Source organism: Caretta caretta, chromosome 7 (genome assembly GCF_965140235.1).
Source record: "Caretta caretta isolate rCarCar2 chromosome 7, rCarCar1.hap1, whole genome shotgun sequence".
NCBI classification, from domain to species: domain Eukaryota; kingdom Metazoa; phylum Chordata; order Testudines; family Cheloniidae; genus Caretta; species Caretta caretta.
Genome location: NC_134212.1, coordinates 69809106 through 69824772, shown reverse-complemented (window position 1 = coordinate 69824772; position 15667 = coordinate 69809106). Strand labels below are relative to the sequence as shown.

The 15667-nt window shown below is 42.4% G+C and overlaps 1 long non-coding RNA gene across 2 annotated transcripts in view; it reads left to right on the top strand.

The window, feature by feature from the left end:
- Positions 1 to 15667, top strand: part of LOC142072887 (uncharacterized) — a 65600-nt gene that overhangs the window by 26672 nt on the left and 23261 nt on the right. For both annotated transcript variants that reach the window (XR_012669491.1, XR_012669490.1), the window contains exon 2: positions 13150 to 13242. This is a non-coding gene — a long non-coding RNA (uncharacterized LOC142072887). The remainder of the gene's footprint in view (positions 1 to 13149; positions 13243 to 15667) is intronic.

Below are 15667 nucleotides of genomic sequence, written 5' to 3'. Positions count from 1 at the left end.
AGCATTTTACAGATAGGAAAGTTGAGGCATCAAGAGATGAAGTGATTTTTCTAAGGTCCCAAAGTCAGTCAGTGGCACAATATGGAATAGAATCCAGGTCTCCTGACTACAGTTAGCTAAAAATTTTTTTTTTTTAAAAAAAAGGGCAAAAAATTGCTTTTTTGAAGAAAATGTCAACAAATATGAAAATATTTGGAACTTTTTGAAATTTTCTTTGGATGAAAGTCATTCCTGACCAGCTTGAACCTTTATATTTGTTCTTCTTGTGCATCTTTTCATAGATCTTCTATTAAAAACACTGGTACTATATTTGGCAATGAGAAGTCCTTGCAGTCTGTTCAGCAGCACTGAGAACGTGAGAGTCACTCATGGGACACCTATGGTGGCATTTCAAGTCCTGTAGATGAGACTGTGCTCACTATGTAGTGATAAGTTTGCTGGAACGAGGCATCCATGCCTTGAAAGCCTCTGTGTTTTGTTTACTTTGAACAAAGTCTGAAATATCGTGTGTTTACATTTTTTGAATGAACAAAATGAGGCCTAACACTCAACTGTTTCTCTGTAATACAATAACTTTGAAGACTACATCTGATCAATTCCAAAATTTCAGTGAACATTCTAGGCATCACTGCAACAACCCCATTGATTTTGCTGACAGTTGCCATCAGAGGTAACTCAGCCAGCCAGCCAGCCATCACTCACTCACTCCACTTCATTTGCATAGTTCAATCTCATTGATTGAAGTGTGTTCGTAAATGAAACTGCAGGTCAGGAACGAGGTCCTTTGCCAAAATTGGGCAGGGGGTGCAGGAGTTCAAGACCGGAATATCGGGGACAACTGAGGCTCTGTAGCTGAGCAGAAATGAAGCTGAAGATTTGCACTGAGGCTCCCTCCACAATATGTCTGACTCAGGCATGCTCATTTATTTTTGCCAAGTCAAAACTATTTTAGTTCATCGAAAGTGTGTCCGTTTGGGGTAGCAAGCAGAGGACTCTCTCTCCTTCAAGGGGAAGTTGTTGGCAATATAACACGGATAGACAGCACAGAGAAGAAGAGGAGCAGCATACTTTTTTTTTTTTTTAAAGTGGCAGTACCCTGTAAAACTGTGATAGGTTCAAGGATAGAAATTGCATTCCTGCTCCTTCCACCACCTGCGAGCTCAGCTTACGTAAGCAATAAAGTAGGCAACCCTCTAGTTAGTGATCTTTTTAAATACAAAACAAATATAAAGAATACAAGATCTAAAAAGCAGGTGGAATGAGTAACCCCAAGGAGACCAATAAAAATCTGTTTTATTAAAATAAGCTGTTAATGAAATCAATGATAAAGTTTTATGGTGCTATCTTTCAGTTATATAGGTCATAATGAGGTGACAATCCACAATCAACAGGTGGCAGGAAGATTAAATCAAAGTTGAGAAGAGACAGAAAGTGGTATTTGTTATTAGTCTGCCCTTATGAAAAAGCAGGATTATTAGTATTGTCTTGAGATAAACATAAAGAAGCCAAGCGCAGTGCAAGCTTCCTTTACGCACCTTAATATCTCCACCAATGCACCCGAGTCTTCGCCTACAATATCCCCACTCAGGGTCATGTTGTGACCACTTAGGCCAGTAGACAATATGGCTCCTGGGCTTCTCCTGAACAGGAACCATGAATTGTCCTGATATACAAAATGTGTGGCTGTTTTACAATAGGTACTGCAGCACTCACAGGGTGGGGAGGGGGAATGCTGGGGTCCAGCCACGGCCACCTATCCTCACTCTGCACTTAAAACTGTATAGGCATGACACCCCCCTTTTGAACCTTACAGGACACAACCCACCCAACCCTCCCCATGTGGTTTTGGGGAAAGAAACTGCAGGGAGCAGCAGCCAACCAAGGACTGAAGCCAGCAGGAGCAGATACAGAAGCATTTTTAGCAGGAAATGTTGGACATTCATGATATCATCCATCTGCTTTCTACAGATTTCATTCTGAGCGGTCTCTACCTTGTGCTGACTCCAGTCCCCTCCCTCCCAGTCTCCTCACCACAGCCTCATTTTACCTCTCCTTCATTCTGTCCCTTTTGCATCCCCTTACTCTCTGTTCATCCTCCTTATTCCTCTGTTCAGTGGTCTCTTGCCCTTACTTTCTTTTCTCCTTTAGCTAATTCCCTCCTAAATAAACCCAAAACCCACCCATCAAAAATATTTTCAAAATTGTGGCACTAACATGCTGTTTGCTGCCCATTACTCTGATTATACCTTATATGGCTTTTCCCCATCCTTCATCTGTTTTGTCTATTTATATTATGAGGTCTTCAGGGCAGGTACTGTCTACCACTATGTTTGGCTACATCTACATTTTGAGCTAGGGGAGTGATTCCCAGCTTGAGGAGACATACTTACTCTAGCTAGCATACTAAAAATTGAGTGTAGCCACAGCAGTAAGAATTGCAGGATGGGCCAGCCATCCTAAGTATGTGCCGTGCTCGTCCATAAATTATATGGAGACATTTCTTACAGAGGTTTGGCTGAGGCTACCACACTCATTTCATTTGTAAGTCACCAAAATTCACAATCTGAACTTGGTTATCCAGCAGTGTGACCTATTCTGAAAAGCTAGCAACACAGTATCGGTACTATAGGCAGAACCCACTTCTTAGCAACATTTAAGCACACCTCCGCTCCCATCCACCTCTCTAACTCGTAAAGGGACTGTAAACGGCACCTTTGCACACATACAAAGCTAGATGGCTAACTACGTTCAGAACAGAACAAAGAGTAGAATAAAACAGGGTTCACTCACTGCAAGAGCACCTCTGCCTGGCATAGCATAGCATAGCAGATTTCTTCCCATATGGCACCCCTTGCCAATGCTCACTCACTTCACTGGTCTCTCTTCCCATCTCAGCCCTCAAGCTCAATTACTATAATGTCCCCCCTTCAGGTCTCACCAGACCAGCTGGCGAGATAGTACCTCCAACAGTCCTGGTCCACTTCCCAATGGCTAGTAAGGAAACTCAGGCCCTCCCTCTACATAGGCTTCCAGCCCAGGGATCCTGTAACCAGCAGCCAAGGTTTACCCAGTCCCCTTCCTTGCTGTGATTCCCCTCAGCTTCTTCCTACCCTGCCTTCTCAGGCTCTCTTTCTTCACAAATCATCTGGGGTTAACCCATCTCTCAGAGCCCGGATCCTCACCTCCTTTCTACTATCAGAAAGTAACTAAATACTCTTACCCTGCAGCCTTCTCCTGCTACAAACTTCCTCTCCTTATAATTAATCAATCCCCCAATCTGGTCTTCATCAGCAATTTGTATTTATGAATCCTTCGGCCTCCCATCAGGTGCAACTGTGAAGGTTAACTGGCCCCTTCTAACACCATCACAAGTAATAAGCGCATTAGCACAGCGTACCAGTTAGCACTGCATACACTTTTAATTGGCTTGAGTTTTATTTGTTTAATTTGGTGGGACAGGGAAGACATTATTGTTTAAAATTATCAAATGTGTGTTCTGAATTTATTCCATGCTTCAGTGATTAAACATTCTCAAAGTGTTTAAAATGTATTCATAATGCTGCATCTCTGATAGGGAAAAGACTGACTACTGCACACTTATTTCAGTTTCTCTCAAGGCTACTGCAATTTTGTGTATCCAAAACTGTGTTAAAATTGGAAGCTATCACTTAAATTTTCTAATGGGTTAACAGGACCTGCTTGCAGGCTAAGGGTTCTATAGGGAAGCATGTGATTAGAGTCAGTCTGCTGACCGACAGCCTTGAGTAAAGAGAGCTGAGTTCAGCCTGCCTGTTTTAGGCATCTGGATTTTAAGAAATAAAGTACTGTTACATTGCAGTCTTCCAGAAAGAGTATTTTATGGGGTTTTTTTAATTTAACTGCTGGTACTTTGTATGCTGTGAACATGATATGCAGATGGCCTCCCCACCAATCCCCACGCACAATGCAGAGTCACCCTACAGTTTTAAGTGCCTCCCCCCAGACAAAGGGTCCCTCTTTATACTCACCGTCCATTAAAGTTACCCTACCTCCTGCAACCCCTGATGGCTCTGTGCTTTTCCTAACCCTTGATGTGATTGCCCTCTTATGCTTGTACTGTACATTTGTACTGTTCATTACCTCTTTGTCCAGGCCTTACCTATGCTGCTCCTATTGCTCAGTGCTACAGAAGTTTGGCTGGAGGGGTAACAGGCAGAGAGGGAGGACCAAAGAAAGTAGCTTCAGAAGAGCCGTTCCCTGGTAGCAGTAGAAGCCTCTTGCCATGATAGCAAGAATTTGGCAGCTTTACTGGTTCTCTGATACACTTTGAGTTCCCTCAACTGCCCTGTCCCCCACCACTACAAAACAATCAGAGGCAAGTAGGGAGAGCAGCAAATTGGGCTCCCTGACCATGATTCCTTCTTATAGTCTGTCTCATCAATGGTTAATATATTCTGGAATGAGATTAAAAATAAAAAGGAAGAACTCTTTCCCCAGCATGTCCCAATGTCCTTTATCTTTAAGGTTTCAAACCGAGACGGTTAGACAAAATCACTGATTCAAATCCGTCTTCCTGTCAGAGCTGGCAGAAAAAGCTCTGCTTCAGACCAACCATTCCCCTTGCTGTCACTCTCTTCCAGTTAATCTTTAAAATAAGGGAGTGGATCTGACCCAGCAACCATTGCATGTTGAAGTCAAATCAGGATCGGGCCCCATGTGACAGACTTTTGAAGATCATGCTACAGTTTGAATTGCCAGCCTGTTCAAGCAGGCGGGTGAAAGGTTCAGGTAAAGAGACCTTCTACTACGTATCTTCAGGTTATTCTTTCAAATCTAGCTCAGGTTGATAATGACTGAAGGGTGTTACCACTATGATTGATATCTGTTTGGTGCCCTAGTGAAATGAGTTTTCTGGTTTCAGGCCAGCTCCTGGTGGACACTTGCCTATATCAGGAAAACAACCCTTATAATATTCACATAGGACCAGGTCCCTCTCCCATTCAAATCAGTGGGAGACTTTTCACTGACTTTGCTGAAATTGCCATCAAGTGTGTCATTTATGACCTCTTTGAGAAGAGTTAAATCAGGCTAAGGATTTAAAGGGACATGAGGACTAAATTACCTTGCCAGTTCTAGAGGTGATCCCCCAGAGAAGGAGTGAAGCACCATGACAGAACCACAAGAATTTCCATAACAGATTAGACCAATAATTCACCTATCCAGCATCCTGTATCCTACAGTAGCTAGTTTCACTTGCCTCAGAGGAAGATGTAAATTACCTTAAAATGGAAAATTAATACAATACCAATACGTCTGCCTTCTTCCCATTCTACTCCTCTCATGGTACTGCTCTGCTACCTACCCCAATAAAGGAGAACTAACAACTTAAAATGCCTTGCTCAAAATTTTTAAGTAACACTTAACTTTCAAACACCTGAACAGCAAATGTAACTTTTCTTCTCTGCATAGTAAACACTGGCATTTTTATCTGTTTGAACAATCAAAGTGGTGCTTTCTGTGCCTTCTCGGTTGAAAAGATTTGAACTGCTTCCTGCTGAAGGTCCACAGTCTGGGCCAGCTCACGCTTTGTTGAGATGGTTGCAAGGCCAACCAGCCTCTCCTGTGTCGTTGTGGAGCGTAGATGTGTTTTTATCAACTTCAGCTTGAAGAAGGACTGTTACAGGAAGTGTTAGAAGTATGCTCAGAGCAACAAAAGCATTTGGAAAGAGGGTGGTCAACTTATTTATGCACATATATTCCGGAACAGCCTTTGGAGTTGATCCTGCTGAAATGCATCTTGAAAAGGCTTTCAGGTCATCGCCTAAATCACTCGCATCAATATCGCGCATGTCATCATTTGTCAACATTGTCTCTAGTGCCCTGCATTGCTGGTGTAGATCTTCTTCAGCTATAGTGAGGAGTTTTGGAATATCATACAACATCCCAAATATACTGCTGTGTTCCCTGAGCTGCATGAAACATTCTTCAGCTGACTGTATTGCACAATCTAGCACCTGGTTAAAGAATTCAACTTTGAATTGTTGTTTGGTGTCTCTTATGGGATTATCCCATGCCTCGTAATCAAAATTTCTTCTTCTTCTTCTTCTTCGGTGACTTGTATTCTTGAATGGGTGGAAAATAGCTTCACTGTGAAGTTCCTCTGCCAACTTCTGGGCACTCTTCATAACATTTTGAAATCCCTCATCTGACCGGTAAGACTGTAGGTATGACTTTGCTTTGTCCAGTTGTTCCATTGCTCCAGATATATCAAGGTCAACACCTTGGAGTCTCTTGCTTACAACATTTATTTCAAACAGTATGTCATGCCACAACACTAAGCCACACAGAAATTTGAAATTATGTAGGTTTCTGGTGATTCCATTCCCCTCTACCACTGTTCTCCCAAGAACAGTTCCTGTCATAGCATTATCCTCCAGAATGGTAACTATGGCATCATCTATCTTCCCAATTTGGTGTTTTATAGGCTTTATTGCCTCCACTCAACTTTCCCGTAGTGTGCCACTCAGTGGTTTCAGTGTCAGAGAGGATGTTCCCAGATGTTGCTTCAAAATTTGCCATCGATGAGTTGATGCAGAGAAAATTACATAGATGCTTTGAATTACATTAAAAAATTCAGCAGCCTCACTAGAAGCTGATGCTGCATCACTGATCACCAAGTTCAATGAAAAAGCTCAAGGGTTTAACTCTCGGATCCGTGTCTGCACTCCTCTGTTCTTTTCTCACACGTTGGCACCATTATCGTAGCCCTGACCTCTCATGTCAGCTATTGCAATTTCCGTATCTTCAAGCTTTTTAAGAAGCACATTTGTCATATCAGCTCCTGTAGTATCATCAATGTCAATAAATTCTAGAAAATGCTCTCTGACAGGCACCATTGCAGGGACATTTTCACTAGTCTCTGTCATTGTTACAAAAAGCACCATTAAAGTCATTTGTTCCGTATGGCTAATGTCAGGTGTGCAGTACAGAATAACAGAGTAATATCTTGCTGACTTCAGATCTGCCACAATCTTCTGTTTGACTTTTGTTGCCAGTAACTGTGTGATCTCATTTTGAATGGTTTACCAATTATGCTCATATAAATTGGTTAGTCTCTAAGGTGCCACAAGTACTCCTCTTCTTTTTCCAACGTAGTGGTGTGTGTACATTTCTTGGGTGTCAGAGTAACAGCCGTGTTAGTCTGTATTCGCAAAAAGAAAAGGTGTACTTGTGGCACCTTAGAGACTAACCAATTTATTTGAGCATAAGCTTTCGTGAGCTACAGCTCACTTCATCGGATGCATACTGTGGAAACTGCAGAAGACATTATGTACACAGAGACCATGAAACAATACCTCCTCCCACCCCACTCTCCTGCTGGTAATAGCTTATCTAAAGTGACCACTCTCTTTAAAATGTGTATGATAATCAAGGTGGGCCATTTCCAGCACAAATCCAGGTTTTCTCACCCCCCACCCCTTTTTTTTTTTCCAAAAGCCACACACACAAACTCACTCTCCTGCTGGTAATAGCTTATCCAAAGAGACCACTCTCTTTACAATGTGCATGATAATCAAGGTGGGCCATTTCCAGCACAAATCCAGGTTTTCTCACCCCCCACCCCCATACACACACAAACTCACTCTCCTGCTGGTAATAGTTCATCCAAAGTGACCACTCTCCCTACAATGTGCATGATAATCAAGGTGAGCCATTTCCAGCACAAATCCAGGTTTTCTCCCCCCCTCCCCCCCACACAAACTCACTCTCCTGCTGGTAGTAGCTCATCCAAACTGACCACTCTCCTTACAATGTGTATGATAATCAAGGTGGGCCATTTCCAGCATAAATCCAAGTTTAACCAGAACGTCGGGGGGGGGTAGGAAAAAACAAGGGGAAATAGGTTACCTTGCATAATGACTTAGCCACTCCCAGTCTCTATTTAAGCCTAAATTAATAGTATCCAATTTGCAAATGAATTCCAATTCAGCAGTTTCTCGCTGGAGTCTGGATTTGAAGTTTTTTTGTTTTAAGATAGCGACCTTCATGTCTGTAATTGCGTGACCAGAGAGATTGAAGTGTTCTCCGACTGGTTTATGAATGTTACAATTCTTGACATCTGATTTGTGTCCATTTATTCTTTTACGTAGAGACTGTCCAGTTTGACCAATGTACATGGCAGAGGGGCATTGCTGGCACATGATGGCATATATCACATTGGTGGATGTGCAGGTGAACGAGCCTTTGATAGTGTGGCTGATGTTATTAGGCCCTGTGATGGTGTCCCCTGAATAGATATGTGGGCACAGTTCGCAACGGGCTTTGTTGCAAGGATAGGTTCCTGGGTTAGTGGTTCTGTTGTGTGGTATGTGGTTGTTGGTGAGTATTTGCTTCAGGTTGGGGGGCTGTCTGTAGGCAAGGACTGGTCTGTCTCCCAAGATTTGTGAGAGTGTTGGGTCATCCTTCAGGATAGGTTGTAGATCCTTAATAATGCGTTGGAGGGGTTTTAGTTGGGGGCTGAAGGTGACGGCTAGTGGCGTTCTGTTATTTTCTTTGTTAGGCCTGTCCTGTAGTAGGTGACTTCTGGGAACTCTTCTGGCTCTATCAATCTGTTTCTTCACTTCTGCAGGTGGGTATTGTAGTTGTAAGAATGCTTGATAGAGATCTTGTAGGTGTTTGTCTCTGTCTGAGGGGTTGGAGCAAATGCGGTTGTATCGCAGAGCTTGGCTGTAGACGATGGATCGTGTGGTGTGGTCAGGGTGAAAGCTGGAGGCATATAGGTAGGAATAGCGGTCAGTAGGTTTCCGGTATAGGGTGGTGTTTATGTGACCATTGTTTATTAGCACTGTAGTGTCCAGGAAGTGGATTTCTTGTGTGGACTGGAGCAGGCTGAGGTTGATGGCGGGATGGAAATTGTTGAAATCATGGTGGAATTCCTCAAGGGCTTCTTTTCCATGGGTCCAGATGATGAAGATGTCATCAATATAGCACAAGTAGAGTAGGGACAATGGGGACAAGAGCTGAGGAAGCGTTGTTCTAAATCAGCCATAAAAATATTGGCATACTGTCGGGCCATGTGGGTACCCATAGCAGTGCCACTGATCTGAAGGTATACATTGTCCCCAAATGTAAAATAGTTATGGGTAGGGACAAAGTCACAAAGTTCAGCCACCAGGTTAGCCGTGACATTATCGGGGATAGTGTTCTTGACAGCTTGTAGTCCATCTTTGTGTGGAATGTTGGTGTAGAGGGCTTCTGTATCCATAGTGGCCAGGATGGTGTTATCAGAAAGATCACCGATGGACTGTAGTTTCCTCAGGAAGTCAGTGGTGTCTCGAAGGTAGCTGGGAGTGCTGGTAGCGTGGGGCCTGAGGAGGGAGTCTACATAGCCAGACAATCCTGCTGTCAGGGTGCCAATGCCTGAGATGATGGGGCGCCCAGGATTTCCAGGTTTATGGATCTTGGGTAGTAGATAGAATATCCCAGGTCGGGGTTCCAGGGGTGTGTCTGTGCGGATTTGATCTTGTGCTTTTTCAGGAAGTTTCTTGACTCTTCTTAGATGCTCCTGAAGTACAGCATCAAACTCAGCCATCAGCAGATTTCTAACCAGATTTTTCCAGTCCTTTGTTCCTGTAGAACCCGATGTGGCTGAAACATCAGCCTGGAAGAGTTTGCAACAAAAACAGTGTGCAGCATTCTTGGTTTTTGAGTACATAAGCAATGACCTCTCCACTTTGTCACCATTAGGGATTTCACACCAGTAATGTGTTGGTTGGAAACTTCTATTTTCATTGTCTTTGGGGAACATGAAGCTTTTCACTTGCTGTGGCCCATGCAGTACAAGGAAGTCCCTCAGGCTACTGCTCAAGTGGGTCCACAGTCCTGGATCATCTACACTTAAGGAACTAAACTCAGCAGCAGCTGTTTCTTGTGCCTCCACCACACTCTTCTCTGATCTACACTTTTTTCAGGAATGTGCATGGTTACATCCATTTGAGATGGAGATATGGATGCTGCAGTAGCTGCCAGGTCACCTGCACTCTGACTAACTGGAAGATCAGGCATCTCCTCACCACTCTCATCCACACTGGGGCTGGAAGGCTCACCACGAACATTTGTGTCTATAAAAAGAAAAGGAGTACTTGTGGCACCTTAGAGACTAACAAATTTATTTGAGCATAAGCTTTCATGAGCTACAGCTCCGATTAAGTGAGCTGTAGCTCACGAAAGCTTATGCTCAAATAAATTTGTTAGTCTCTAATGTGCCACGAGTACTCCTTTTCTTTTTGTGGATACAGACTAACATGGGTGCTACTCTGAGAGTTGTGTCTATGTATCTCAGGAGAGCTCCTTCCTGCTTAGATAGAAAAGCTTCCTTTGCTTTTTTCTTCTGAATGCTGCCCCAGAAGGGCATTTTCTTTTTTCACTCATGATTGCTGTTCTGTGCCAGCTAGAGTGGCTCTCAACACTGAATTGAAGGGGACAAATAAGCAGGCTGGTAGCAGGGCCTGAGTGAAGGAAGATATCAGCGTCTTAAGGGCCTAACTGGCTCCTACTACTTCAGCTGACTGACTGCTTTCCTCAAGTGGGTTCAGGGAAGCAGCAGGAAACAGGAAGCTCCCTGAGAAGCTGGTGTTAGTCAGTCCAGGCACCTGGGGGTGCTAGAGAGGTATATAAGAGGCTCCTCCTCCTCTCTCTCTCTCCCCCTGCATCTCCTGCTGCTTTCTGTTATTCCCTCTCACCTTTTCTCCTGCCTGCCTGTTATTTCTCTTGTGCCATCCTTCCTCCAGCACAGCACTCCACCATCTCTGTGCATCTAGAGCAAAGAAAATACATAAGCACCAGCAGCAGACAATTTTCTACACTCTGGGTCCTAGTGGCTCCTCCCCCCACACCCACAGTCTGGCACCTGAGGTGACCGCCTCAGTTTGCCTCATGGTAAGGCCAGCCCTGTCTGGCAGCTAATGATACACTGACGTCCTGAAACACAAGACTTGAAATGTCTAATAATTTGTATAATAGCTAGTGTAATTGTGAAAGATTAACTTATTCATATAACTATTTTTTTAAAAATGTACTAAACTTTTCCTCAGCATTATCTTATGTTGGGTTACACAAGCTCGTTATGCTTTTACTATAAAAAAGTATTTGCTTTTGTTTTAAATTGTTGCTTTTTACATCAATAATTCACTTCATTCATGTCTTATGAGAAAGGATAAATAAGGGCATGCACCTAACCTTCACTATGACATTTATTGATCCATTCTTATTTTTTATAAGCCTCTATCCTTAGTACTTGGTGAATAATTCATGACAAATTATTTGACAAATTTAACCTCATTTTCTGTTCGCAATTTGCCAGTAAATGGTTTACATTTTGCACCTATTTTGTAATTCAAAGTTATTTGCTGAATAATCTCTGCACCTCATTCTCTGTGTGTAGATCTGTCATAAATATAAAGGGAAGGGTAAACCCCTTTGAAATCCCTCCTGGCCAGGGGAAAGCTCCTCTCACCTGTAAAGGGTTAAGAAGCTAAAGGTAACCTCGCTGGCACCTGACCAAAATGACCAATGAGGAGACAAGATACTTTCAAAAGCTGGGAGGAGGGAGAGAAACAAAGGGTCTGTGTCTGTCTATATTCTGTCTTTGTCGGGGATAGACCAGGAATGGAGTCTTAGAACTTTTAGTAAGTAATCTAGCTAGGTACATGTTAGATTATGATTTCTTTAAATGGCTGAGAAAAGAATTGTGCTGAATAGAATAACTATTTCTGTCTGTGTATCTTTTTTGTAACTTAAGGTTTTGCCTAGAGGGGTTCTCTATGTTTTTGAATCTAATTACCCTGTAAGATATCTACCATCCTTATTTTACAGGGGGGATTTCTTTATTTCTATTTACTTCTATTTTTTATTAAAAGTCGTCTTGTAAAAAACTGAATGCTTTTTCATTGTTCTCAGATCCAAGGGTTTGGGTCTGTGGTCACCTATGCAAATTGGTGAGGCTTTTTATCCAACATTTCCCAGGAAAGGGGGGGTGCAAGTGTTGGGAGGATTGTTCATTGTTCTTAAGATCCAAGGGTCTGGGTCTGTAGTCACCTAGGCAAATTGGTGAGGCTTTTTACCAAACCTTGTCCAGGAAGTGGGGTGCAGGGTTTTGGGAAGTATTTTGAGGGGAAAGACGCGTCCAAACAGCTCTTCCCCAGTAACCAGTATTAGTTTGGTGGTGGTAGCGGCCAGTCCAAGGACAACGGGGGGAATATTTTGTACCTTGGGGAAGTTTTGACCTAAGCTGGTAAAGATAAGCTTAGGAGGTTTTTTCATGCAGGTCCCCACATCTGTACCCTAGAGTTCAGAGTGGGGGAGGAACCTTGACAAGATCATTCACTAACATTTCAATGTGAGTTTATGGTATTCAAAATTTGAGCTACATTGGTTAGTTTTAATTGAATTTGAGCACAATATTGCAGATTGTGAATTCTATTAGCTAGGATAAGCATATTTTTTCAACAATCAATTAGCATTTATTGTGGTGCTTCCCTGAGCCAATCTTGAACAGATGTCTGTTTATGACCTCACTGGTTTCTTGTGATACTTCTTCTTATACATGCCAATCAGATACATAGAAATGTGATTTGATCACTAAAGGAAACTCAAGTGATAAAAAAAGATATTCTAATCACTCCAACTAATTTAAGGACAGTAAGTTACTTGGCAATTTTTTAAGTTTTTATATATAATAAATAATTTACAATCAATCTACAGCCCTCTCAACAGTCTGATACTTTACAGGATGACAGAATTTAACTCACATTTGAAAGCAGTCAAAGTATGATTTTAAAATTTGTTCTAAATCTTGGAATTCTGTTTTTGAATGGGTTATTTTTATCAATTAAATTGTTTACATGGCTGAATATGATTCATATGTGTAAGTCTTTCCGCTAACCTACTACCTAAATTTGTGCATTTTAGGAAAAATTATTATCCCACTTGAAGTGATATTGTTTGTGTTCAGGCATTTTCAATATTTCCCCCTACAGTTCAGAAAATGGTGGGTATATACAAAATCATTCATACAATTTTTTTGTGTGGGGGACTTCTGCACAGAAATGTTAGCACAAGCAGGCAGAATTTTGCACAAAAAATAACAGTATGAACATTCTGTGCACACAGATGAAGAGGCCACACTCGAACACTTCTCAAGTTCCCCTGAAGATGAAAGCCTAGCCACTGGACATCTACACTCGAGTCCTCCACAAGACCTGGGTAAATATTAATCTCGAGTTAATTTGGGGGTGTTTACTAACCTGTTGAGGACATATGTAAGTGCTGGAGACTAAAAGTAGAAGCTTTGAGTGAAAACACTTTTGCTTCCCTGCTTGCGTGAACTATCAGCCGGACGGGCTGTGTCCCCATTGATTTACTTCCTACCACTGGCTAACAAAGAATAAAGTTGCCAAGAGCTTTGGGTTCAGCAAAACCTCAGGTAACATACCCAAATACCATATGATAGCTGATGCTGCAAGTGAGAGAAACTTTCTTGCTCGATAAGAGCCATCCTGTCAGTGAATATAAATCTGAAAGAGACAGTGTCACTTAACCCCAAGCATTCAAATATGAGTCAGACAAAAAAAAGATTTAAAAAATTATAAATGTTGGGTTCTTTTTATGTGCCTTCTTGGTTTTGAGCCTTTAAGGTTCAAACATCAAGCCCTCTTCGGCAACCACAAAGGCTTACAACTTACCTTTTGTAATGGAAGAGGAGGTTCCCTAGTAATCCCAATGTTCTGGGAACTTGGGTTTTAAGAAAAAAAACACCAAATATCAAGAGACTTGGGATAAAATTGCTAGAACTGGCAACACTGAAGAACTGAGTAGGGGGAAAAATATAAAGCAGAGAAAGTGAGCCAGAAAGAACAGATGGTAAGGTCATCAGAAGGAAAAGAGGGGGCAAAAACAAAGAGTGAAATGTAAACCAAATTTTAAAAGAAGGTTTTGAAATGGATCTGAAATTTAAGGAACAAATGACATGAGAGAAAACTGTGCCTGAGTGATGGCTGCTGAGTTTGATCTTAATAGCATGATCTGAAGAAACAATATAATGGTTTTAGGCTTCAGTTCAGCAAAGCACTTAACTATGTGTATAACTTTAAGCACAAGTAGCCTCACTGAAATCAAATCTTTTTTGTCTCATCATCCTAGGCATTCATTTTTAATTATATTATTAAATATGGGCCAAAGCCAGGCCCCCACATGCATTCTCCTTGTCTAAAATTAAAGAGGCAATAGATTTCTGCAACTGGAGAAGGCAGGGATGGGCCAAATAGAAACACACTTACGTCACAGTTTAGGGGGGAGAGGGATAGCTCAGTGGTTTGAGCATTGGTCTGCTAAATCCAGCGTTGTGAGTTCAATCCCTGAGGGGGCCATTTAGGAATCTGGGGCAAAAATTGGGGATTGGTCCTGCTTTGAGCAGGGGGTTGGACTAGATGACCTCCTGAGGTCCCTTCCAACCCTGATATTCTATGACTCTATGACACACACATTGCATGGAAGGTAGAAATGGGTGTGGTTATTAAGTCTATGAATTGTGCGGAACCACTGTCCCACAAACACATATATATAGTGAAGTGGCAGCCCGCAAACTCGGCAGTAGTAGCTATCTAGTACAAGCACATCAGCTGCTATTGGTTGTAGATGAGCACTCCACTTCTCAGCTCCTGAGCATAACCTGTTAACTTAGTTTTTATACTTCTTGCTTTCACTCCAGTTGTTCACATAATAGAGTAAGTATATTTACATAAATTTCTCTTCCCATTATAAAATACAATTATTTATCATTGCTTTTTGAATAAAATACTCACCATATTCTTGCTGGATGTGATTCAGGGGGCTTAGTATGTGAGGTAAACTAAATGGACCAGTTTCTGACTTTTTTTTTTTAAAATATTGGCCTCAAGCCTGCTCCAAAAGCAGTTGTGTGTGCAGACTCTAAACATGCCTCCCAGGAGCTTGTGCTTGCCTGTCTAGCCACTTGAGGTACCCTGGAATCATTCAGTCAAGCTTTGAGTACACCAGCCTTTCCTTTAAATTATCCCTCCATTGTGTTGGGTGGTGGTGGGGACACTAGCTTACACAGGACACTAGCATTTTTACCATGTCATCGAGACCCGGTCAGGCCGTACACTGAGGATTTCCCAAGGGGCTGAGCAGAAAGGAAATGTTTTGAATTACCCTTTCCCCCACCACCGACCCAGCCCACGCATCTGTCATCCACAATGGGAATGTCCATGCAGTCATGGATGCTTGGCTCCTTCCCCAGCAGTGATCCACCTCCAATACCATCAGGTACACTGAGGCTTGGAGATCTCCCATGGGGCATGCTTTGGGCTGCATGGGAGATGCAGATAAACAGTGTGGGTTTCCAGCCTCTTTCTTCTTTCCCTTTCATAGAAGAACTGCCCCAGCCTAACTTTGCTCAGGGCTTCTATCATTAGCAAATTATCTGAGTCACATTTGGCTCCCCCTCTAGACTTCCAATCCCCAGAAGTTCAAGGTTGGTTGGATACAAAGATTTGATTTGGGCTGTTATATATATAGGCACCAGCTGCAAAACTGGGATCTAGATTCAGATTCCATACAATTGCAAACTTTAGGAGTTGCCAAATCCATGGCTTTGACTTGGCACTAT